The sequence below is a fragment of the Crotalus tigris genome, unplaced genomic scaffold (genome assembly GCF_016545835.1).
Source record: "Crotalus tigris isolate CLP2741 ecotype Arizona unplaced genomic scaffold, ASM1654583v1 scf7180000024362.2655971311:6658466, whole genome shotgun sequence".
NCBI lineage: Eukaryota > Metazoa > Chordata > Lepidosauria > Squamata > Viperidae > Crotalus > Crotalus tigris.
Window position 1 is genome coordinate 825,636 of NW_024100530.1, and position 26,843 is coordinate 852,478.

At 40.6% G+C, this 26,843-nt stretch overlaps 1 protein-coding gene across 11 annotated transcripts in view; it reads left to right on the forward strand.

Annotated features, from left to right (window-relative positions):
* ZNF536 (zinc finger protein 536) overlaps positions 1-26,843 on the forward strand; it is a 482,695-nt gene that overhangs the window by 98,788 nt on the left and 357,064 nt on the right. For 2 of the 11 annotated variants that reach the window (XM_039327464.1, XM_039327467.1), the window contains exon 1: positions 1,188-1,401. The exons of 6 other annotated variants lie outside the window; for them this stretch is intronic. The gene's annotated coding sequence lies outside the window, so the exon portion shown is untranslated. Of the gene's footprint in view, positions 1-1,187; positions 1,402-3,922; positions 3,994-5,100; positions 6,372-26,843 lie in introns of those variants that run through there. 3 more of the 11 variants (XM_039327466.1, XM_039327468.1, XM_039327465.1) reach the window with 2 other exon arrangements.

Consider the following 26,843-nt stretch of genomic DNA (forward strand, 5'->3'; position numbering starts at 1 on the left):
GTTGCTGATCTTTCAGGGATTTTGATTAAACTTTTCTTCTCTAGTACAAACCTGCCTTTATTCCAGATGATTTTCGCCTTGTGTGATGTTTCTGCCCTCCCCCCCTTTTTTTTTTAAATCTTGTAAACTGATTTAAAATGTATGCCGGTCAACTTTAGGGACCTCATTTCAGTGGAGATGGAACTTGTGTTACCTGAATCAATGTTTTAAGTGTCCCCGTGGCCCAGCATTTTGAATAATCAGTCTGCTTCTATCTCTCTTTTTTTTTTAAACCAAGCACATCACACACAGAGAAACAATTCCACCCCCTCTCTCTATTTGTCAGCTTTTTTTGGATCTTGGTTCTTTCTCTCTCTCTCTCTCTTTCTCTCCCTCTCCTCTTCTTTCCTTTCCCATTAACATGCCTCAACACCCCAAATGTTTAGAAGGTGCTGGGTTACTTTTGTTTATTATAGCAAACGTTCTTTGCACCCCTCCTTCCAATAATTACTCCACCCTCATTATATAACCCCATCACAAAGAGGCTGTTGAAGGCCTGCTTTTGTCACAGATGGGTGGTAGAATCCACAACCCCAGTATTTCTCCCCCCCCTCATCCCCACTCATGGCCCCCCTTCTGCTCCTTTTCATTTATTAGCCACATCTAACCTATTCCTCATGTTTTGTTTTCTTTTTGCTTTTTGCTTGATTGCATCTCCCAAGCCTTGGCGCGACAAACCCAACCTTTTCAAGTTGCTTTTTTTTTTCTTTTAAAGAAAAAGTTATTTGCTTGGTAATAAAGTACGCTGGATCTGGGGGGGAGCCCCAAAGCGAAGCAAAACAAAACCCATCTAAGGTTTTTAAATCTATATTTCCTGATTATCTGAGACCTATAAGGCGAAGGAGCTCCATGGCTTTCTCCCCCCCCCTCCCTCCCTCTCCGCCTGTCCTTTCTTTCGTTCCTTTTTTTTTTTCCTGGAAGTTTAATTACCGTATGCTAATTTCCTTGCCTACTACGTGATTAATTAAAATCATATTTTCATAATCATTTGGCAGTAGTATTGTCTTCCTACCATCGTGATCTTGCCTCTCTCTCTCTCTCCCTCCCTCCCTCCCTCCCTCTCTCTCTCTCCTTCCCCCCTTCCCCTAAATAGTGTATGTAAATAAAGTCAGCCTTAATGGAAAGCATCAAAATGCAACGCCGAAGACCTTTCTGTGTTTGCGTGCGTGCGATTGGCAACATAACTGCTTATTTACATTAAATACGCCACAAGGTTACAGTGCGGATCAACGTCACTTTATCGTTGATTACTTCTCTTAAGCGCCCGGCTTTTGGGGGGTCTGGTGGCTGCGTGCAATCCTGCTCAAGCTTTCCCTTCGGAGTTTTTGCAAGAATCGGACTTGAAATAGTTTGCAAGAGCAGGTAAGGAGCCGGGCTGAAATAGTCGCCGGGTGCGTGTGTCTGTGGGGGGCTGTGTGTCTGTATTTCTCGCTCGGTGTGTAACTGGGTCCCTCTCCTCCTTGCTCGCTTCCCGTCCCCCCCCCCTTCGTTTTTTCTCTCTCTCTGTTCCCCCCCCCCTTTCCCCTTCTCCTTAAATAGGGAGACATCCTTCGGGTTTGTTTAGGGAAAATGACAGGGTTGATGGAAGCTTGGATCCGAAGCAGCAGCAGCGGCAGCGGGCGGCTTCTGGTGGTGGTGGGGGTGGGGGTGGGGGGGTCGGTGGTAGGTCTTGGAGGAACTGCTGGGTTTGAATAAGTGTGTTTACACGGGCTCAAGGTCAAGCCCAAAACGGCTCGGTGTTAAACGCTTCCTCCCACCTGCCTAACCAAGAGTTCCTTAGGCAGGGAGAATGGGGAGGGGAGGGAAGCGGGGAGGGGGGGGGAGAGAGAGAGGCGGCGAGCGAGCGGCGAAAATGGACGATGGCAGCCGGTTCTTTGTAGATTATTATATCAAGGGTTCGGCATTTTGGCTCATCTAAGCTAAATGCCGCAAGACCTCTCTGGATGCCGCGAATTACGCCAAGACGACAATGGATGGAGCTTGTGTCTCTGTACGTCTCTCTCTCTCTCTCTTTCTTTCTGTGTGTTTCCCCCCCACCTCTCTCTCTTTTTTAAACGGTACAATGCATTTTCACCTACCAGAGCAGGAGCCGCGAATGTCTTGCGAGGTTGCCCGATCGCTTATCAAGGGAAAAAAAAAAGGGGGGGGAGGAATTCCTGAGGAGGGGGGGCGCGAGAAAGCGAGGAGCTCCGGATCTCTTTGGTCCTCGGGACGGGCTCCCCAGATCGAGGAGAGCCAGGCCGAGGGTGGATCCGGGAGAGTTCCCCCTGGCCACTTTCTCTTCTCTTCTCTCCTCCCCCCCCCCCCGTTTCCAGCCCCAGCAAACGATCAAGTCCATCATGTGGGGATATGCCTCATTATTCATTGAACACAAATCTTTTACAACGCTTCGCTTTACGTGCCGGACTTTCTGGGGGGGGGCGCTTTGCTTTAAAACAAACGGGAAGGTAAGGAAAGACAAAAGGGACGGCGGAGAGTCCTCCGCCCCCTCCCCTCCAGATATTTATTCCTTTTGGAAGAAAAACAAGAGCGATTAAGAGAGAGAGAGAGAGAGAGAGAGAGAAGAGTCTCAGAGTTATGATGGGGAGAATTATTTTTAAGTAGGGGTGCGCACCCCCCCCCTCAGCCCGCGTTATCAAAGTAACCTAGGAATAATTGCCCCCCCCTCCTCTTTTTTTTGCATCCTCGCAACGGGGCCTGCGTGATTAAAAAATACAGTATAATTAAATATCCATAGCAGTGACGTTTGCGAGCTGAGGCTGTCAAGGGAGAGAGAGAGAGAGAGAGAGAGAGAGAGAGGGAAAGGAGAGAAAAAAAAAAAAAAAAGCGGAGCCAGAATGAAGGCAGCGGAGGAGCCATGGCAGGGCGCTGTAGAACTTAGCCTGGAGGCCGGCACCGGCGCTTTCCCTCCGTCCCTTTTCAAAATCCGTTACTTTCCAGGGATGCGGGGAAGGGCAGGACGGAGGGGAGGGAGAGGGGAGCAGAAGAAAAGGCAGAACTTGAGCCGGCTTTTCATCCCGCGGAGGGAAGGAAGATTTAGGAAGAATTCAGATCGCGCCTCTCTCTTTCTCTCTCTCTCTCTCTCTGTGTGTGTGTGTGTGTGTGTGTGTGTCTGCCAGCCCCGCGCTTAAAGTTACCCAAGGGACGAAGGGGTTCCCTTCTTAATTTTAGAGCCAAACCTTAATTTTAAAGCCAAACTTCGCTGCAGGGAAGCAAAGTTTTGCAAAAGTCAACTCTTTCCTCGCCTGCCTGGGCGAAGGGGGCTCGTTTTCTGTGAGCAGGCGGAGGGGCTGAGAAGCTTGAGCCCGGGTGGGAACAGTCCAGCGGCGGGAGAAGCCCCCTGCCCCGGTTCCTCCCGAGATCGCCCCCCCCGGAGGCTCCCTCCCACGCCCCTTCCCTCGAGCTTAGCCTGTCTCAAAACTTCTGCCTCGCTCTTGGGGGGGGGGGGGTTAAGCCAGCCACGTCGGGTCGGGCTCTGTCAAATCGGCCCCCGCTTCTTCTTCTTCTTCTTCTTCTTCTTCTTCTTCTTCTTCTTCTTCTTCTTCTTCTTCTTCTTCTTCTTCTTCTTCTTCTTCTTCTTCTTCTTCTCCTCCTCCTCCTCCTCCTCCTCCTCCTCCTTCTCCTTCTCCTTCTCCTTCCTCCTCCTCCAGCCAGACGCGCGCCCAGCCGACAGGCTTCGGCTTCAGCCTCCTGCATTCACAGGCCGGGCCGGGGCGGGGCAGAGCGAGCAAGGAGTGGCTGGAGGGGGGGGGGGCGCCGTTTTGCACTAGTCTTTCCGAGGGGTTGAACAGCTTTCTAGCAAAACTAGGAAGACGGAACTGGGGGGAGGGGGAGGAGAGTGGCCGAGGTTCCCCCCCTCCTCCTCCCCACTCCCCCCTCCCACGCCGACATGGAAAGCAGGCACCTGCCAGACAGACAGCCCGGGCAGGGGAAAGGCGTGATTTCAAGTAACAGGTTAATAGAGAAAAAAAACTTGCTTTCTGGGGAGAAAGCGAAGGAAAAACAAACCCGCGCGCTGGGGAGGGGGGGGGGGGAAGGCAGAACGCGCTCAGGCGGATTGATTCCTGCAAGTGAATTAAGGTGAAGCAGACCGTCTTCCAACTGGGTGGTGGGAGAAGTTTGATTTTGAAGGGGGGGTGTTTAGAGCGGGTGGGGGGCAAGCGGAAGAGAGAGAGAGACCTTTCTCCACTGGGGGCATCTTTAGTGGATCTATCACATCCTCCAGCCCGGAATTTTAACTAATTTTAATTTTAACCCGAAGGTCTGAAAATAGCCCCATGACTATATGAATATAATATGTATATAAACATAAATCAACCCTAAAAAGTTATTTAAGAAAGACGAACTCACACCCTTTCTAAGTGTGTGTCTGTATCTGTACATATATTTGTAGAGACACACGCACCATTACACATACGGAGAATGCTTTGGTAACAAAAGTAGGAAAAATTCCAGCTCCTTAACTCCAGCCCATCTGTTGCCTCGACTTCGCACTTGTAGAAGGGAAGAGGAAGAGGAAGGAACTGGAAGCAGGCAACTTTTACGCGGGGGAAATAGATTGCAGATTTGTGGGTGCGCGCCTGTCTCCGGGACCCTCGCGTTAAATCAGGGAGGGAGAGAGAGAAAGAGAGAGAAACAGCGAAGTTCAGAACAGAGCAAAACAAAGCGAAACGTCTCCCACGGATTATCCGAGATCTGAATTAAGCTGCGGGGAAGGCGGGGGCGGGGGCGACGACGGCATACCGTCAGTTCCACGGGAGATTGAATCCATGGGCAGCTCCTCTCTCGGAAGGAGTGGGTGACTCGTTATTTATTCATTTAATGAACTGATTTAAAAAAAAATCTGCAGGGGTCTCGGCGGGGTCCTTTAGGATGCCCGGGGGAGGGGGGGCCCCGGCGTTGTTGCGAATCTCCCCTTCTCTTTGTCTAGGGGAGCTTGTTGTGTCTACAGTGGTGCCTCTTAGGTGGAGGTGGGAGTTTGCCGGGCGCTTCGTTTTCACTTTAGCTGCCGCCCAGGAGAGCTGCTGTAGCGGCGGCCTTGGGGAGGGGAGGGGAGTGGAGGGGGCCAGGCGGGCGGCTGGAGGCGAGAGGGAGGCGAAGTTTGGCCGCCGCTTCCGAGATGCGCGCCCCGAGACAATGAGACTCAGCTAAGAGAAAGGAGCGCGCCGGACCCGGGGGAGAAGCTGGGATAACCCGCGCGTCTCTTTCGCCGGCTGGCCGGACCGGGTCTCTACTTCCCAAGCGCGCTCTTTGGAGCCTCCCCGCCTCTCACCCCTTCCAGTTGCCGCCACCCCCGCCCCGTCTCCCTTCTGTGCAGTTTAAAATAATTCCAACAGGGGCGGTCTGTGCTGAGCTGAGCGGATTCCTCCGAGTCTTTTCTCGCTTCAGACGTGCGCTTCTGGGAAAGGGACCAGCTCTCTCTCTTTCGCGCGCGCGCGCTCTCTTTCTCTGCTCGCCTAGGCGTGTTGGGAACCGCTTCTTTTAAGTGTCCCCGTGAAGTTGAGCAACCTCCGTCGGGCTGCCTAGAGCGGGGCGCCCTCGTTCCCCCCCCCAGCCCTCCACCCTCCAGAAAAGTTCTCAAAAGAGATGGGCGCAACGCCTCTCCGTAAACGAAGGCGCTTTTCTTCTCTAGTTTAACGTTAGCCTCTGTGCTTTTACCCACTTCCACCGGATTTTGGAGTCTTTCTGTGGAAAGTGTTCCTCTCGCCCCCATCCCTCGCATCGCTTCTTTTCCCCCCTCTGTTTTCCTTTTTTTTTTTTTTTGGTCCCCTTTTCCCTTTTCTCTTTTTCTCCCTCCATCTCTCCAATCTTCGCCCATTGTTCAGACTTCGGAAGAAGGCTCCCCAAGGACCAAAGGGAGGGGATCTCCCGTCCTCTCCCCCCCTCCCTCCCGCATCTTCTCAACTCCTGCCTGATTTGAGGTTGAAATAGTAAACTTGAATAAGGGAGGGTTTTTTTTAAAAAAAAAAAAGCGGGGAGAGGGGACGGCAAAGACAGACCGGTAGTGGTGAAGGACATGTACAGCTGTAATTAACTTCAAGATGCTTCAGGAAGGCGCCAATCCGTACGGGTGACTCGGCTGGCTTCGCAAATCTGTCCTGTGCAGGGAGCTGGATCTCGTACTTTTTTTTTTTTTTTTTTTTTAACCTGATCGCCATTTCCCTGAATTATTCGCTACCGATCCCGGGAGCAGAACTGCATCATTTGGATTCTTCCCCTCCCGCTCCCACGCGCGAAAGAAACTTGCTGGCAAAGCCTGAATCTCTAGAGGTCCCTCTGACTTGGCTCCTTCCGTCTTCCGCGATGATTCAGGGGGCAGACCTAATTGAAAAGTAAGTGACCTGCAAGAAAAGTGCGTGTCTAGGTTGTGGGAAGGGAAAGCGGGGTGGGGGTGGGGTGGGGAGTCCGGGGCTGGTCTTGATATCCTTTGGAGGGATCCTGAGCTTCAAGGGAGCGGGGAGGGTTTGCTTTCCCTCGGCTCCGCTTTTCTTCGCTCCTTCCTCGACTGGGTAGCGATGCAAATTAATTTGGGATCCCCTCGCTATGATGCCTGTTACCTGTTGTGAATCTATTGGACCGTTAGGATGTGTGTGTGTGTGTGTGTGTGTGTGTGTAGAGGCTGTGTGCTTAAATCCAGTGGTCGCTGGGGGACACGGGCACTACACTCCGCTGCTGCTACTGTTGGGGACGTGGGAGGATTTTCTGTGGAAACCTTGCCCACTTCCAATAGTTCCTAAAGAACGGGGGGGGGGCCCTCCCGGATCTGCCTGCTTGTCTGCGGAATGGTTATTTGGATTTGAATAAGACATCTAAAATCGGACCAGAAGCCAACAGAAAAAAAGAATTTTTTTAAAAAAAATATATCCGAGGAGTTAATTTCTAATGGCTTGTCTTTCACCCTCCCTCCTCATAAAGTAGTCAAGAGTTAAGGTTATTAATCGTGGGCATTTGCAAATAGCTGTCTTCGCATTTCTGCCCTGGTGTCTTCTTTCACCGGGGAGTTGTTTTATAAAGTGCTGTGATGGAAATGTGATTTTAAAAACAAAATCTGCCGCTGGTGTTTGAAAAGGAGGGCGTTTAAAACTGCCTTTCCACCAGGGCGAGGGGAACCCGGTGTCCGTGTGCGCGTGTATATATATATATGCCTGGGATGCAATTGATCCGAAGCGCGAATCCAGTTAGGGTGTTATTATGTGGGTCTCTGGGCTGAAGGCTGTTCTAGTTATGATGTCATTTTGATCGTGGAGAGAGACTGTCTCCAGATTCTACCATTAAATGCTTGACTAGTCTGCTGGTAATGGTAGTAGCACTGACATGTTTTGGTCTTTGACAATCACAAGCCTGATGCGCCCTAGGAATTAACTTCTTCATTTCCTGGTGAAGAAACTGCTCTCCAGCTTGAAAATTTGCAACAGCAACTGCACTTCTGTGAGCAGCTTGTTTCAGGGCTTTTATCAAAGGGATATAGCTACTCTAAACCCAGAAAGGTAGTATTCTTCTTTTCAGTATGGAGAATTAAAAATAAAAAGTTGGGAGAGCCCAGACGAACACGCTCAACAAACACATCTAAGCATTTGTCTTCTTCTTTCTGATGTTGTGTTTGCTTGTTTGTGTGTCTCCTTATAATATTTAATATGACAGAAACCCAACATTTGCAAGCAAAATGCCTCTAGATAATTGAAAATGTGTATCTGCTGTCATCTGATCTATCTCTTTAGGTTAGCTGGACTGAAATGTTTTATTTATTTATTTTTAAAAAACAATCAGTTCCTCCATCATTTGGGATTTCAGTTAGTGGTTTTCCTCACTGCGAGGAATATTTACAGATATATATTCCTATTTTGGGTATGGCTTCAGGGTAATAGTGTCATTTACTGCTTTAAAATTGTATTTGGTATTGAGTATTTATTTTTATTTACTGTTCTGTTGATGTTTTGTGATGCTAAAAACTTCCGCATGTGGGAGCAGATTTATACTTGTTAGACCTGACAGAATTAGACTGATGCCCTCAAATTATTTCTCCTAAAAGCAAAAAAAATTGTCAAAAAGTTAGAAAACTAAATTTGTAGAGCAAGCTTGATATATGTTGAGATATCCTGCACTACTGGGATGTGAGAAAAATCCTAACAGTCAGGAGATTTAAGTTCTCAGCACTGTTATCTTTCTGGAGCTTAGTTGCAACTTGCCCCAAATTGTAAGAGAGGTAGTGAAATTTTACTCTCTATCTAGGGAAGATACTACAATGCCACCTTCTTTATAGGACAGATTGTGTCCTTATTTTGCAGCCAAACTGGCTATATTTTCAGAAAAGTAAGATGACAAATGGGATTGTTTACATGCCATGTGAATCTCAACTCACTAGTCTGCTTGAAATGGAACTGGCCCATCTAATCTATCAGAGTCTTACTCAGATCTTCTTCTTCTTTTTTTACAAATACAATTTTCCCTTATATGAAAATAAATTTGCCCCCCCCCCACTCCTTTCCACCCTTGCCTGAAGATTACTTTGGGGTTAATATGTATGTCAGATATCATTCAGCTGCCTTTGGATAGGATATGAATCTGATACGAAAAGTCTTGACTGAATTGATAGGAATTTTATAAAAAGAAAGAACCAAAAGTTTGCTCAGGTTTAAGGAGCCTTTATTAATCAAATGATTTAGCCTTATTTGCTAAAGTACCTGCTGTGCCAATTTTATGGGTTTCTGGATAGAGATGGCTAAAATTAGACTTTAATAAAAAACAGAGGGACCGGAAGTACATTTTAAAAATGTCTCCATTCCCACTTACAAGTTCCTTGCATTAACAGTATGGCTTTAGAACAGAAGAACTGAAAAATCAAAACATCTTTCTGATTAAAACTAAAATCCGAGGGGCTAAATTTGCTATAGTAAAATTCTTTGATAAGCCATATTTGTTAAAAAAAAAAAGAGGAAACTATCAGTTCATAAATACAATGTTTCTGTAAACAATGGATAACTTCAGGAAAGAGTAGAGCAGTGAAAGCTGCAAGTCCTCCAGTTTTGTGAAAGACCTAGTTGAAACACCAAGATTGAGAATTTCTGGATACAGGAATGAAAAATGAAATTTATTAAACCTACAATGCTGGGGGAAGAACCACACCTTAGTCATAAGTCCATTTTTTGATTTGGTGGGTGCTTGATAGACATCTAGGAATGAATTGATGCTCTCTGTCTATTTCCTTAATTTCAGTGGGGAAAATAATACCCCTCAAAATACTGCTAGAGCGATAAGAATAGGTTGAGTTAGCTACAGGATATGAAGTGTCCTTTTTCATTTTTCCCCCTGTGATCCACATTAAAGCTAATAATGTATCTTTCATTCCAAGTTATAGTACTCTGGTGTCTGAAGAGCAAACATCTAACGGTGGGTTTACAAAACTGAGGAGTCTCGTAGCCAAAAAGCTTTGTTGAATTTTGTAATCAGCTTCTGAGCTGGCTGAATAACCAAATGGATCTCTAGGAAAAGCTTTGAAGAAAGTAATTAGTAAACTACTTATCTTTCCATCTCAGGTTGAAGCTTGCTAAGGATATTCTTATGCATGCTTGTTTAGAAGCAAGTTTCAGCTCTGTTCAATGGAGTTTACTTCTAGAATGCAATTTTACTTTGCTTAAAGTGAGTTTAAAAAAGTGCTGTATGAAAAAGTACTCTTTAGAGGTCTGTATTTGTTCAAGTCGACCAAGATGCATTGTTGGTTATAATATTGGAAAACTTGCAAGACATATCAAGAATGATTCCAGAATATCCCTAATGATTTCAGAATCAGAGTCCTAATATTTTATGCCCTTCTTGATAGTCTGCGATAAACTTCAAACCAAAGAAAAATTGCATGTGTTAAAGCGAGATTAACAAGATAAAATCTACTTTGTTATCCATTGTGCTCAGACTTCTGAGAAAAGCAACTACAGTATCAGTGCTGCAAAAGCAAAGATTAATAATGCTTAACCTTAGCATGGCCACAGCTGGCTGACCAGGTGTGCAGGTAACCATGTAAGTGCATCTCTGTTTATTTCAAATCCATCTTTCCTATTTCACGTTTAGGTCAACAGGTAAAAAAGATCCACCGGTCCAAATGAAATTTGGCAGTCCTCCCCTCCACCTCACTTCTAGGGTTCTAAGGCAAAATAATCTACAGAAAATATTTTTAGTCAAGTTGCTGAAAATTGAAGGTATCCAAGATCAAGGCTATTTTTGAAAAGCAGACCCCTGCTGTTATTCCTAATTATTCACAGTGGAAGAGAAAGTTACGTCATGTTGCTGGAATTATAGAACAAAACCATATTGGATTAGAAACTAAAACAGCCAGATTATGTCCCAGGAACATGATATCAATTTTGTTACAGCTGTGTTTTATATTTTGGTAATATGGGTGTAATCTAGGGAATCACTTCAGGTGTATCCAAGGGGAAGAGAATATATATAAAATAGGCCTTCAGAGGGGGATTTTATTGCTTTGAACAGAAAGATCATCAAATCATTTTGCAACTTGTTTTGAAGTTGCAATTTTAGAAGAAGTGGTTGGATCTGATGTTCAGATTCATTATGAGTACCAATAGTTACCGTCTGGTTTTCTACTGCTCTGCTTTTAACCAACTATCAATATTTGTCTGCTTGTCCATCTGCCTCTCTCTCTATTGCTTTTATATGGGAATCTTGCTGTCACACTGGTTGCCCTCAGATGGAAGAGGAAACAAATGGACTGTGTGTTTGTATGTAAATCAAGTTTGGAATGATACGACTTTCGCTGAGCCTACTGCTACCTAAAAGAACTTGATGCACTGCAAAGTTCTTAACAACAGAAAATAGTTTAGACAAACTATTTCAGGCAAACATAAACCAGCTAAATTTAAGCAGGTCTAAATTCCATTCATTGAAGCAAGAGTGAATTTAGAGCATCCTCATCACCCCCCCCCCAGAAATTAACAGCTCTCCAAAGGGTTTAATTTGGGCACAAATATGTTGGATTCATAATTTGGCTATAACATATTTACCACGAAAAAGGTTTTTATTCTACTTAGGAGGCATCTTTTCAACCCTTTCCTCATGTCTATGTGTGTCTAGGGTTTCCGCGCAGATCTTCAGTGAGACAACACAATTGTTTTGGTGCTTTGCAGTTTGCTTGATACAATTTTCATGGTTTAGTCTATGCCCTTCAAATGCTTCTAACTCTGTTGCATTTTGATAGGAAAACTGGGGAGGTGAGCAAGACTCTTAAGCATGATCACCTAGTATTTTTCAGTGGAAGCTTAGAAGCCTTGCAAATCACAGTTGGGTACAAAGATATCAGTAAATAATGGGCAAAATTCATACCTAAGCAAGATTTGTTCTCAGTTTTTTCAGTCCAGGGATTCCCTAATGATCTCCTTCTCAATCCTAACTCAGATTTGAACTCTGTCTAGCTTCCAGGACTAATTATGAAATGAATGATATTTGTAACAGCTTGCTACTCCTTTGGATGTTATTAAAAGCAATGGGAAATGGGAAACAAGCTGACCATTCTGTTAGCATTAAATGCTGGAGGATCCTTTCAGAAACAATGGATGGAAGCTTATCAAAGGGAGGGGCCAACCTAGAAATAAGGAGAAATTTTCTGACAGGGAGAACAATCAACCAATGGAACAGCTTGCCTGCAGAAGTTGGGGTTACTTCATCACTGGAGGTTTTCAAGAACAGCCTGGACAGCCACCTGTCTGGAATGGTATAGGGTATCCTGCTTGAGCAGGGGGTTGGACTAGAAGACCTCTTAGGACCCTCCCAACACTGTTATTGTGTAATTCTGTAAGTACTATTGCTACTGGATTAAGCTTGCTAGTTTAGTTATATCTCTTTACAGTGTTTCTGGGCAGTGAAAAGTAGTAAGAAAATTGCCCTACTTTTTTTTTCCTCTCCCTCCTGTGAGGCAGATCCACGCCCCACCTTTATCGCTTTTCAGATATGATGTTCAAGAGAAGTACAGATATGAAAACAAATTGCTCTACCAGCATAAGTGAAACTGAAGTGAGTGAATATGGTCAGAGAAATGATAAAGCTGCAGAAAACTTTTTTTTCTTTTTCTTTTTGCTAAACCTGACTGATATATGAGACCGGCTGGCCTTTTTGCCCATCCTGAAAAGTTCTTACATTGATGAATCTGCAAGCCTGTGTGCAGTGATCAGGCTTCATTTTGATATACGGCACTATCGTGGTCTCTATAGGCATGCATTGACATTTCCTTCTGAGCTGTGTGATGGAACTAAATAGGGAGGTTGAGTGGTGCTCAAGAGGCTGCTGGTTCTGTTCTTCCCCTTTTCTTCTTTTCTTCGGCATTGCATTAAGGACATAATGCAGTGGAGGCATTGAACGAAAAGCTGAAGGATTTATTTCAGGAATGACCAGTTTGAGTCCCTAATTTAAGCAGGTCCGCACTGAAAATCTTTGTGCTGCTCTGTTTTTTTTTTTTTTTTTTTTGCTGTGTAGTGAGAAAGGCCACTGTTTTTTGTTGTTGTGTTTTTAAAACTGTCGCTTGAAAAATTATCTGTTTCAGCTGAAGCCTCCAATATTTGCAGAAATTGGCACTGATGCTTTTAGAAGGAAACTAAAACATCCCTGATGTTGGTATCACCAATTGCCCATATAAAATGTTATCTTTTGTTGTCAAAAGTGACACATAATAAGTCTGTCTTCAAAGCAAACAAAGTAATGCTGCTTAATTATTCCTGAACCCTTAATTTGGTGGTAATACCGCTACCTGATAAAAGACAATTCCCAGAAGCTTTGTTATATAAAAATTGCCATAAAGACATTTAAGAAAAAAAAGAGTCAGGGGTTTTATTATATAGTATGCTTTGCTTGTGTTTATTCAAATGCATTTTGTCTATGGAGAAAAAAACCTTAATCCGTTGAAATAGTTACAGTATACAATATATAGCCTACTAGTAGGAAGAGAGCCATCTTAGTCTATGGTAACCAAAAATCAGGAAGAGGAGTAGCATCATTCAGACTAACATATTTTATTAAAAGGCTTAAGCTTGCCCATCCATCTGATCTAGTGGGCTGTAGCTCATGAAAGCTTGGGCCTTTTAATAAAACATGTTAAAAGATGCCACCAGGCTCCTGATTTTTATGTAGGGTAGTGATTTTTGCCTAGCTTAATCAAAGAGGCCCACAGTCAGTGTTATGGGTCAAAGATGGAGTATCTAATATGTTGGCCATACTAGCTGGAGAAGCGTGGGAGTGCTGTAATTCTGGGACACTTGGAGGGTCATCTGTTCTTGTAGGGATGACCTTGGGAGATGGGGAAGAAATGCTGCCTAAGGAACAATCAGATAAGGGAGGCAGTAGCCCACAGTTGTATAATGGGAAGAAAAAAACTCTGAAAGGTTCATCCTTATCAGGCTGTAAAAAGAGACATCTGAACTTTCAGACTTGCAAGATTCAGTAGTGTCTATGACAGGGGTTCTCAACCTTGGCAACTTTAAGACTTGTGGACTTCAACTCCCAGAATTCCTCAGCCAGCAAAGCTAGCAGAGTTGAAGTCCACAAGTCTTAAAGTTGCCAAGGTTCAGAACCCCTGGTCTATGAAGATTCTCAATTATTTAAGTCATGGTTGTCCCAAAAGGCTTTTCCAAAAGGCGGCTGGACTTCTTTGTTTTTTCTTTGAAAACTTTTTGCTTCTCCTCCAGGAAGCTTCTTCAGTTCTGAAGCTTCTTGGATGAGAAGTGAAATGTTTTCAAAGGAAAACCAAGAAAGTCCAAGTCATCTTTTGAAAAGCACCTTTGGGACAAGGTTTGTTAACGTAGTATATTATAATAAAAATATTTATAATAAAATAGAATTATCCCATGAACATATTTCCCTTCTGGTATCCCTCAGAAGGCAGACAATTCTGCAAATATGGCAAAGGCCTTATTCTAATCCTATCATATACGAGGCTTCACCTTTAACTTTATACTTGGATACAGCACACAATATGCTTGTATCTTTTATTCTATGCTTGTATACAATAGCAGAGTTATCCTATATATATATATAGGATGTTTTTGGCTTCGCGCTTCTAGGATCTACGATCACACATTGCTGCTCGAAGCATGAAGCTGAAAACACCAGCCTGAAGATGACGAATGGGACTTCGTCGAAACGTCGCCAAGACACTTCCAATTTTACGCGGGAGAAAACCCGAACAACCAAAGACCTACATACAAACACCCGCGAAAACCAAAAGGTCTTTGGTTATTTGGGTTTTCTCCCATGTAAAATTGGAAGTGTCTTGGCGACGTTTCGACAAAGTCTCATTTATCATCTTTAGGCTGTGTTTTCGGCTTCGTGCTTCTAGGAGCAATGTGTGATCGTAGATCCTAGAAGCACGAAGCCGAAAACACCAGCCTGAAGATGACGAATGAGACTTCGTTGAAACATCACCAAGACACTTCCAATTTTATGCAGGAGAAAATCCGAATAACCAAAGACCTACATACAAACACCCGTGAAAACCTCATTGTTTCAACAGTTTTATTTTTACCAGTTTGTTTCGATTTTGTAAAGTGAAGTTATACCAAATAATCAGAAGGCATCTTTTCATTGGATGTAGACATTTGGGTAGCCTTAGAATGGAGAATTTGTCCTTCTCTTTGTAAGGACTAGATGGAGAGTTAAAAGGTTACACAAGTGGTTGGTTAGGAAGCTGAGAGCTTTAGGAATGATTTGGAAATTCTGGCCAAGGGACAATTCAATTATTCATTTGTTGGACGTAGACTTGGAAAATAAAGTTGGTCAGCTTCTATTAATTTTTCCAGCAAAGTGCTGAATAGAAGAGCATATATCTTAATTTGGCTGTTCCAAATATCAGAGATTAAGTTGCTTTCCTTGTAATTTATTGTCTTTTACGAGGCTTTTCAGAAAGGACACCACTGTCCTGCTGAGACTGATATATGACAGCTGCTTACAATTTGGGATTATATACTCCACCAGAGATCTAAAAGGAACTAAAGTTGCAAAATAGAACGGTTGCCTATTCTTAGTTCACACCTTAGGGATGGGTGACCTGCGATGGCCTTGGTAACTAATTCTAATTAATAAAGTGTTGGCGTATGATTTAGAGGCATGTGCTAAGCAACTTACAGTAGTGTGGTTGTGCGTATGTGGAATAAAATTTGCATGCCACAGATTAAATAAAACCTCCACACATGACAAAGAGAAAACAGGGAGTCATAGCCGTGAAGTATATAATTATAATAATGACCTACTCTCTCTCTTGCTGTCTCTCATTAGCATCTTAGAAAAAGGACTAAAGAATGATCACATTACTTGATTCCAAATAAAAGTCTAACAATATTTAAGAGGGTGTGAGGGGGAAAGGGAATGAGTATTGTCTATTCAACTAAATTTTAATAAGCCTTTGTTTTTTTTTTTTTTTGACTTAGAACAATAATACGTGTAGTGTAACTTGCAGAAGAAACAGCAGCAGGAGACAAGCAAAATAAAATGGCAAGCAAAAGTTTTTAGTAAAACATCACAATGTGGATCTGTGAGAAATGTTTGAAAGAGGTGCTTTGCAAAGTAGACCAGTGGAATGATGCTCCTCCACGTGTCAAGGAAATTGCACCCTCGAGAAGGGTTGTGTGGCTGCTACAAAGGCTGTCTCCTGCTGTCCACAGCCGGCACTATCACTTTATTGGAGGTAGTGACAAAAGCATTGCCTGTGGATATACACAGGCAGGCCACTAGGGTAAGCTTTTGAAGCAGCAACATGAGAGGGACCCTTTGTGAATATTTGGTGTAGCGCAACTGCAAAGTTTGAAGAAGTTAAAATATCGCACGATCGTAGGTCTATCAAATAGTTCTTGCTCTGATGAAACACAATTTCCCTTTCCACAAACAGTAGGACTGGAGAGACCTTGAGGAAATGCTCTTGGAAAATGGCATCTCCCAATCCAATGTTTTCCCGGCATGTAAAGAAAAGAGAAATAGAAATAGTGGAAATTGGTAATAGTCTGTGGTTTTTCTTTTTCTTATGAAGACTCCAGCTCTGCTAGTCTCCGAAGTGTTCAAATTGCTATCAATGTTTCAGGAAGATCTACTTGGGTTCAGATCTATTTCTCCAAAATCTGGGTCAAAATTTCTCCCAACCAACCTTATTTGACTTAGGATACAGCCCAACTCAAGATATTCCTCAAATGCTGATAAAAAGGTAAACTCTTGTTCAGTACCATTTTATTATCTGTTCACATCATATTGGGGCTTCAGTCTCAACATTAACAATTTGCTGGCATCTCTAATTTTATGTTGATCATGTATGAACTTCTCTCTCTCTCTCTCTCTCTTACTTTCAAGGAAAGAATGCTCAATGTAGGTGAAACGTAGCTTCTTTTTTTCCGAGGGTTTTTTGTGCATGTGCACTTGGTATACGGTTCATCTCAGTGTAAATTTGGCATTATGGAAATCCATATGCAGCAGCTACTATTCTAGAAAAGTACATGCAGAACATGTAGGTACTCCAGGAATCTATTTAGACTAGGAGAGAAACAATGGCAGTGGGATGTGGGGTTATAGAGTCAAAGTAGTCACATGGACCCCCAAGCTAGTAAAAGAATTGGATAATTTAGGTTAATTCAATACTCATTTGTCACCAAAGGAAAATGTAAGACTAGACTTGGGATAAAATTAATACAGAGTACTTTTCAATCAGAACAGTGAAAAATCTTGTAATTAAAGCCTGGAATTTACTGGATTGGATGGAATTTACATTTGACTTTTCCCCCCATTTTTGTTATCCTAAATAATATTTATAACAATCTGTGAACTGAAGAAGCTTCTTTGATGAGAAGTGAACTGTTTTTAAGAAAAAAGCAAGAAAGTCCAGTTGCCTTTGGGGATAACAATCACCTGGATGATTGAGAATCTCCATAGTCATTTAGCCCAAAGAGTGGTTTGCCATCATTGTCCATTTTTAGGAAAAATCTTCCCCAATTGTCTGTTTTTAATTTGCTTTTCTCAAGACTCAGAGGACTCCACTGAATGCTTCTGATATCTGTTCTTTTTCAGTCAAGATTTCTGGTGAAAATCATTATTAAATTGCTTTGAAATAAACTTTTGTGAAATTTTAGCAAGCATTTGAATCTGTTTTGTTCAGGTGTTCTTTTATTTACTGTGTCTCGTTTTGCAGTAGATGGACCAATCTTGTATTATGTTAAAAATTACATTTGGTTTCCAATGACATTTGTTTTAGACTAAAGCTCTGTTTTAAAAAAAAATGAAGAAAACTGGCAAATTCCAAGGTTTTATTAACAGGGAACATTTAAGTATTGGAAATGCTATTTGTTTAAAATTCTCTTAGTGCCAGTAAAAGTATGCTTGCTAAGATGACAAAGAAGTTGGAAACATTCTGCAAATCACTATGCAAACAGTTTCTAAATCAGGACAAATGTGTGGTTAAATTATCATATACATGTTTAAACTTCCACGTATATACAGATCTGGGAGCCATTTCCCCTACCCTCTCTACACTTTGAAGTAAGACATTGACAGTTGTTTTTTTGTATGGCTGTTGCAACTATCTAAAGTAGATTAGACGGCTTTGGAAACAAGTTTGGTCCAACTGATGTTTGACATTCTCTTTTTGTACAACATGGAATGCATCTCTTTCAACTCAACTTATATATGCATATTCTGGTACCTTTGTTTAAATGCCTCACGGTCTGTTTTGGAGATGGGAAGGGGGGGTCGTAATGGGAATGTTTTGATCTGATGTCGGATACTTTTCTATTCCAGTTTGTCCTGTTTGGACAAAACCTCTACAAATTTTAGCCAAGCTGAATGTTTCTAATTACAGAAATGTAACATTTCATAGCTGCGTGCCAGGCCTTTATGTTACGCCATGCTGAAATTTCATTAATGTGTCTTTTATGAGAATTTCTTTAAGTGATGTTTTCATAGTTCAGTAAGACAGCCTGACCAATGTATTTTTGATGTTAAAAACTCTCCCAGCCTAGTTCAGAATAGACAACAAACCTTGGAATTAATTTTGTAAATCTTTCTTTCCTTCCATCAGTTTCTGTATGGAAAGCAACTGAATTAAACATAATGGAGTCATTGCAATGCGTTGTTGACATGTGGGGTCAAAGGCAACAGCTGGTCAATAGTGTCTCTACTGAGTCCTCCTTGCAACTAATGTTATCTCTGAATTATGACAAAGGCATCAAAACCTTACAGATAGCTTATCATTATTAAGCTACTTTTAAATGTATTTATAAAAGTGTAAGCAAACCAGTTGGAGACAATCTCACAAGACAATTTCTGGGAATATATGTTAAAGTTTGTCAATCGTATCGAAGTTTATAAATTAAACTAAAGTAATTAGTTAATGTGTTCATCCATGTATGGAACCTGCTCTCAGTTTTGTGTTCCAACTAATTTACTACAAACTTAATAAACAAAAACTAGTATAATCTTCATAAAAAGACAATTATACAATGAACTTGCATTGTTTATTGACTGTTAGAAATAATTTATTCCATTTTTCTTATATGGAAGATTCCTTTTTCTTTAAGATATGTATGAAATTTTCTGTTATGCAACACAAGTAAATTATGGACATTTTATTTGCATAGTCAAGCCAAAATGTATTTTGATTTTGCAATGTCTTCTAAATGTAAACTGTGCTTAAATTCTGGTTTGGCTGCACCTAATTTTGTATAATAATAATTTCTTGGTTACTGTATGTGGGAATTTATTTTCTAGTTGTTTGTAGAATTACCTCCTGTTCTGATCATCATTTAGTAGGAAGGTGACACATATATGTGGGGAAGGAACAATTTATTTCTACAAAAATGAGGAAGTGAACAACAGATCCTAATCAACAAGAAATATGTTTTGAAATTACTTATGGTATTATTATTCTTACTCCTACTAATTTTAAAACATTTCTAATATTCTGTTTTCCCTTAATGGATACTGGACATCATGGTGGATACATATTGATATATTTCTTGGCAATATTAAAGTTGATTTTTATGATTTCATTAGTTTTTTTCCATTAAGGTTCAGTTGCATTCTTAAAAATATAAGTAGTAATAAGCTCAATGGATTATTTTTCTTTGTGAAATGGAAAACATGATAGCAACAAGAGTGATGCCCTCCATTTCTATAGAATCTCTAAAAGAGGTTCCTAGAACAGTTTGGAACAGCTGAAGGAATAATACAGACGAATGTGTAAGTATGCCTACTTAATTGGGCAGATTATAAGTTAATATTCTATAAATGGATTCATACTTTACACAGCTCTCTAGCTGTTTAAATGTGAGGCACAAATTGCATTTTAAAATTCAGCTGCCAGTATTAAGAAACTGGTGTCCAGGAGATGTATTAGCCCCCCCCCCTTTGGTAATATATTCCTTAAGTAAATTTGTAAAACCTATAGAACCCCATAACTCTTTTCTTTCTTTGCAGAGAAAAAAGAAATACCTGTTAGCTGTAGAATATATCTATAGTTCAATGCAGGCAGAGATAGAGCAATTAAGAATGGGAACCAATGGATGTGTGACACCATTAATACCACAGTCAGATTCTTTCAATAAAGGAGAATATTTGTATCTATCGGTATTTTTTTTTTTTTTTTTGTGGTGGAGAAAATGGATGTGTCCAAGGCAAGCAAGATACAAGAGGAGTTTGTGGGTGCATTGTACGGAAGCCCTTCCAAGCTGTTCTCGGAGAAATAACCTTAGTAGACCTCAGCTTTTCTGCCTTTGGGATTCCAAGCTTTGTAGCAATTTGAATTGTCTGTGACAATGTCCTTCTGAAAGACATCTTAAAAGGCTTTTGTTTCACAATATTTCTTTCACATTTCTTCCCCTTCAGCTGGAACAATGATTCTCTCCTGCTTTTCTCTGAAAGGGACATCAGACTGCAGTGATGGCCATGTTCCTGAGACATAGCCTTCAGGAGCAATATCAGTTCCTCAGCTGAACATAGGCCTTTTGAGATGTAAGATGGATAGGGCAGACATACCATCCTTTCTCATCATGAGAAAATTCTCTTGGAAAGGTTGGAAAGAAAAAGAGAGATGGACTAGAACAGACGTGTCAAACTCGCAATGTCGAGTGACATGTCACTTTTTTTTGCCATTGCTGCCAATGGGGTGGGTGCGGTTTCATTATGATGCATCCGGCCCATGGGCCAGCGGTTTGACACCCCTGAACTAGAAGTACAATATGCATTAGAGTTTGAATGAAGAGAGAAAAAGAGGGAAGGAGAGGGAGAGAGAGAGAAAGAGAGAAAGAAAGAAAGAAAGAAAGAAAGGAACTTTAGCATGAAGACCAGTCTTTACCACCCAACTGAAGGTGGATTTAAACCCTTGTTCTTGACATCTAAATCCAGCAACTAAATCCCTTGAACCAGGTAGGCTATTTTACCCAAAATTTTTTAATCTGCTTCAGAGACTCAGTCACAGCATAAAGCTTCATGGAAAAAGCCAACTCATTGCCTCATTCAGTCCAGAATTAGCTATTGGGACTCTTGAGTGTCATCATCTGCACATTGATTTTTTTGGGGGGGGGGTGTCAGATAATGCAATTACGCTTAATGGAGGGCACAGCTCAAGAGTTGCATAGTTTAACTAGCATGCTCCGTTTGATGCACTGTACCATGCTCCCTGAGTGGCTGTGCAGTACTGAATTGCTGGAATGTTTCTCTAAAGTGTTCATGAATTGCCAAATGGCAAACCTCCTGCAAGTCCCTTGTTTTATGCCAGGCCTGTGTGAACCACCTCTCTGCCTTCTGTGAAGAGGGAGGAAAAAATGAGAGCAGGCAGGGAAAGAAGCAACAGCAGCAGAACACAGGAAAATGTCATATTTCATTATTCAAGGAAACAATGTCCCTTCTGTAGGATGTGCAAAAGGGGCAGGCTTGGGGTTCAGCAGAAGTCTGGAGTCATGGCCTTTAGAAGCAGGACATCTTGCACTATCCATTGTTTCTGTAGGAGCTGAAGTCATTTTTTTCCCCACAATTAGTATGGCTTAACATATTTTGCATAGTTTTTAACTTTAAGCACTACTTGTATGATTATGATTGAGAAGTACATATCTGGATCTGATTGGCATTAATTGTGGGGGTGACGCAGAAATATGATTTGCCTTTCCTTTTAGTACTGCCTTTATTTTGTAACACATGGTCTTATTGTTCTTATGTTGGATTCTGACATGACTAATGGCTAATCAAAAAGTATTATATTTATACAACATCAGATAGTTCAGAAGATTATCTTTATCATAGATATCATCTTTCTTTCTATCTATTTATCTATCTATCATCTATCTATCTATCTATCTATCTATCTATCTATCTATCTCATTTCATCTCATCCATCGTTATCCTGTCTGTCTGTCTGTCTGTCTATCTATCTATCTATCTATCTATCTATCTATCTATCTATCTCATTTCATCTCTCATCCATCATCCATCATTATCCTGTCTGTCTGTCTGTCTGTCTGTCTATCTATCTATCTATCTATCTATCTATCTATCTATCTATCTATCTATCTATCATTTATCAACCCATCCATCCACACATACATAAGCACTCATATTTGTATCCAAATGTGGGATGCATATTACAAATCAGTGAAAGATTGTACCCTACTTTGAATACCAAACATGTATAAGTGATAACGTTTCATATGCACAGACAAAACACAAAATCCATGATCGTGCTGCTGAATTAGTCTTATATGCACCACGTGTCAAAGAGCAAGTAGGAGAAAGTTATCAGAAATGCTGATTTAATATCAAATTCAGTTTTTAGTTGATGTGAGAACTTCTATCATTGGTTTAGAGTATCTGTTGGAAGGCACTCCAAAATGGTCCAGAGTTCTGAATTTTAAGGGTCTCTTCCTGTGGTCCAAGTGCTGAAGCGGTTGATTTAACTACTACGTACTATACTGTTGCTCAAAAACCAAGAGAAACATTGAAACATCAGCAAGCGTATGGCTTTATTGTTTTTAATGCTCTAAGCCTCCTAGAGTTGCCTCATGGCCAGATGAGCAACAAACAAATTTAATAATATTAAAACATTTTTTTAAAAAACAAACCAGCCCTGTTACGTGCCAGGTGGAGTTGTGTTTGTAGATGATTTTGAATTCCCTCCCACCTCCCTACCCCATAAGTGTAAAAACATCCTTCTTTAGTTACATTCACTTGACATTCTAGCTTTATGTTCTGCGTTGCGTCTCTGCGTTAATATTGGACCCTTACGTCTTAAAAGCTGAAGGGTCTGTGAGCAGAGCGCTGAAGAAATGGCTCTTTGGCTCTCTGCCTGGAGTCTGTTCCATTTAATCTCACTTTCATGGTTGTGACATCTGCAGAACCTGCACCTGGGACTGCACAGCTGTGGCACCCTGGAACGTGCAAAGAGTTGGGAAGCACTCTTACGATGAAATGTTTTCTCTGAGGCATGGCAATGCATCTTCTCCTGAGCTGACACGGGGCCAATTTTACAATTTCCTCTCTCATCAAAAGAAGAGGGGGAAAAAAAAAAGTCAGTCCAAACCGATTTTTATTTTACTTTTTTTTGCAAATTAACTGAATTTAAATATAAAATATAAAAGAGTAATATAAAAACTCCTGTTCTTTTAGCGATAGTCACATGCTGGGACTTTTTGCAGAGTCAGACCTTGTGAGATACTGTTAAGATACAGATGCTCTTGGGCTAGTATCTTCTACCTAAATAGGATGTAGCAAAGTGAAATAGTGACCCCAGCTTTTAATTCACCTACAATTTTCACTCTGATGAAAGTCTTCAAAACATAAGTCAGTTAGCAGGGTTGGCCCAAGAATTAGCATCTGTCATCCCTTTTCTATATGAAAGCCTGGAATAAATAGTTTTTTAAAAAAATTGGTTTCTATTTAAGAGGTGCATATGCATTTTTCTCCTGATGGCCATGTGATGGGGTGGAAATAGTGAGAATGGAACTGATGAGAAGGTCTTCTTCTTCTTCTTCTTCTTCTTCTTCTTCTTCTTCTTCTTCTTCTTCTTCTTCTTCTTCTTCTTCTTCTTCTTCTTCTTCTTCTTCTTCTTCTTCTTCTTCTTCTTCTTCTTCTTCTTCTTCTTCTTCTTCTTCCTCCTCCTCCACCTCCTCCTCCTCCTCCTCTTCCTCCTCCCCATCCCCCCATCTAGTGAGATTCCATAGCTGATGGTGGATGTCTTGGATACCTTCCCTTCTGGTCCAACACCTTATCCTTTAGATCACATTTCCTTTTAAGTGAATTGAATTGTGGAATGTTTATAAACCAGAGGTGGTAACAGTACTTCCAAATAACATTTTTTTTTGAGCACCACTTTTTCTGGTGGTGGAAGGAAATTGTTACAGAAACTATTATTTTGATTGAGGTTTGGATTTCAAAAATATAGAGGAGGAATTTTATAGTGGAGAATCCAAATACTTTGTATTTCCCAAAGTAAGCTAAAGTTGCATAATGTATAAATGCATTCTTAGGGACATGACTAGAGATGATTGTTTGGGATTTTAAGGGCTGCTTTGTGCTATTTGCTATTCTAAACTCCTCCAGAACAGCAAGCCTTTTCCTTAAATTCTAATGCAGATTAGGAGCTACGGATCTCTCGGATCTTGTAAGCACTGAAAGAACAAAAAACGAATATTTTACTGTTTAGTCTTCTGAATGTCAGTGCAAGACAATGAAATTAAAGGTCAATAGGCGAAATAATGTTAAATATAAATTCTAAGACTTACTTTCTTTTTAGATTTTATACTGAATTTCAAAAGGTTGGGGTTTTTTTTAAATAATAAAAGCAACTTATGTTTCAATAAAGATAAACAAAAGAAAATGCTGAAATGAATGGATAATTCCACAGAATCACATTAAGTTCCCTCAAAGTAATTTTGTGAAAATCTGTCCATCTTGGAAGTGAGATAAACTTTTTTATTCCCTTCATCCTTCAGTATAATATGGGTGAGAGATGAAACTGTTTCGATTTAGAATGCTAATTTGTCCTAAAATGGTACATTGTAGTAATAACAATAATAAATATTATCAGTCCTTATAGTCACCTAATGAAATCCCATTTTGCAGAGTTGCAATTTCAGATTTATATAAGAGGCAAACATTTTACAAGGCTTTTCAAAAGGTTTTCTTGACTGATAGATTTAGGAACAAATGTTTCAATCTAAAACTCTCATGCCAGACATCTTAATTTATACCTTTTTGCTTATTTCTGGACTTTGTAATATGGTCAAGAGTTTTGATTTGGTAAAATAAAGCTGGAAAATAAAGCATGATCCAGTTTAAATAATAGGTATATTTTTTTCAGGAAATATCTTTAATATATAACCTGTTTTGACAATCTCCTTGCCAAAATAGCTTCTCACCCTCCATGAATAATAAAGATCTGCCTCAGCATTTAAGGGAAACAAAGCACCCAGTGTTCTTACTTTCATGTAACACATCTATAGATTTAACCCTGATTAGATTTCCTGCTTCTACAGGTGCGTTTTTAGTCTTTCCATAAATGTCTCTCTAATAGAATAGAATAGAATTCTTTATTGGCCAAGGAATTTGTCTCTGGTGAATAAGCTCTCAGTGTGCGCACATACGACAACAAAGTGATAAGCCATAGATCATAAATCATAGTTACAATCATTAATCATAAGATATCAATAGGGGAAGATAGTAGGAAAGATGAGAAGATGAGAAATGAGATGATAATAGCAGTACATCTACTACATGGGTAAATTTTTTTGGCCTAAGACAGTGCTGTGGGGATTAAGTGTTCAGCAGAGTGATATGGAGGGGGGGGGGGGAAGAAAAACTCTCTTTGAGTCTAGTTGTTTTGGCATGCAATGCCCTATAGCAGCATTGTATTAATACATTAATATCTGTAACTAGAGGTCTGCATGTTAGCAATCATTGTTATTGCTCTGAAAATAAGGGAAACAAACTTTTGCAGTGTCTTTTAGTATTTAAAGCTTGATTTAAATATCCAAAAGCACACCATTTTGGATGTGTACACAAGAATCACCTGTTTGAAAGGTTGCCAAAATCTTTGATTCTCTGCATGTGGATTAACGTTGCTTGGCAGCAAAGCTAACTTACGTTTCCATCTTCAAGATAAAGGACATGTTATTAGATACTAGTAAAATGCCACAAACCATGTGTCAGCATGTTTGTGACTCATGTTTAGATGATGTCGCAATATGTTACATTTATTTCTGTTTGTTGCCTTTATTTCCAAGGAGGTTGTTTCAGGAATTCATTCAGATTAAGTTTGTCATAACTAAGTTCTGCTGAAATTAATGAATTTAGGTTGATTGGGATGACTAATTAACTTGTGGACTTCAGTGGTTGCTGTTTTATGAATAATTTAGTTCGAATACTACCTCATAAAAAAAATAATAGCAATTCTGAAATGCAACTTTAACGTATCAAATAATTTAAATAGAGGACAAGTTAAATTACAGTTGCTTTTTTGTACTTTTGGTACATGTTCCAGAAGGTCAATGAGAAAAGAAAAGAACAAACTACGTAGATACCTTATTAACTTGAAAAGGATGACTAATTTTATTCTTAGAGAAGGAACAGTTCCTTGAAACATGAAATGACTGGCTAACTAGAGATGGTTTTCTCATATGTTAACTTTTCACATACAAGGAAACTTCAGCTTAGTACATTTAGACCTTAAATTTAACTGAGAAACTAAAATCTCATCAAAAATTGTACTTGTGATTTGATTATTTTTGATATTGACTTCTGTTTGGTTACTTTTTTTTTATACAGTGTTGAAATACTTTGATTCTTATTCAGAAAAATTTTAATCTAGACCAGAGGTCTCCAAACGTAGCAACTTTAAGACTTCACCTTCCAGAATTCCTCAGCCAGCCATTCAGAGTTTTTGGAGTTGAAGTCCACAAGTCTTAAAGTTGCCAAGTTTGTAGACCCCCCTGATCTAGACAAATGAATGAAAGAGATACGATTTCATGAAGAAGGAACAGAGGAATAGAAGAAACTGGTAAAGAAAGAATGAGACACAGCGGTAAAATGAGACTATCCTGAAAAATTGGAAATTCAACATTGCACGAAAAAGTAAGAGCCCCAAAGCACCAATAACTGTTGAGTTTACACAAAACAGAGAAAGCAGAAGATGAAATCTTTAAACATAACAAAGTGATGTTTCCACTCTTGCAGAGGTCCTGTAGCTACACAGGAATAATGGAGTTATGAGATCATATTAATATACCACATCAGTGCTGTTTAGATTTAGGATGATATTTTTGTTCAAAGGAACAGACACTTTTTTTCTTTGTTAAATGTCTGCAATTATTTCTAAGTGACATTTACTGTGCAAGTTAACGTCCATATTCTTGCAAAGATGAGGGGAACAATAAAGCAAGGAAGAAAGAAAAATCAATAACCTAAAATGGTTATTGTTGGCTTATTAGTTACATGTTTTAAAAAAGAGAGCATTTTCAAGACAGAACAACATCTTTGTGGGAGATGTAACCATGATTTATAAAATCTTTCTTAGACATCCACAGGAATTTCAAATGAGATGGGCCAGTGGGAGCTACCCCCAAATTAATGATTGGGCAGTAGAAAGTGAAGTAATGCTGAGTCCCCCGTGGATCCTTAAAAAAAAAGTCCTCTGTCTTTGTAATTATGATAAAATGTATTCATGACAAACCTTCCTTTGTTCATGTAGCATATTAAGAAGAGAAGCAATCTAGAATTAAGGAGAAATTTCTTAATGATGAAAACAATCAGTGGAACAACTTGCCTCCAGAAGTTGTAGGTGCTCCAACACT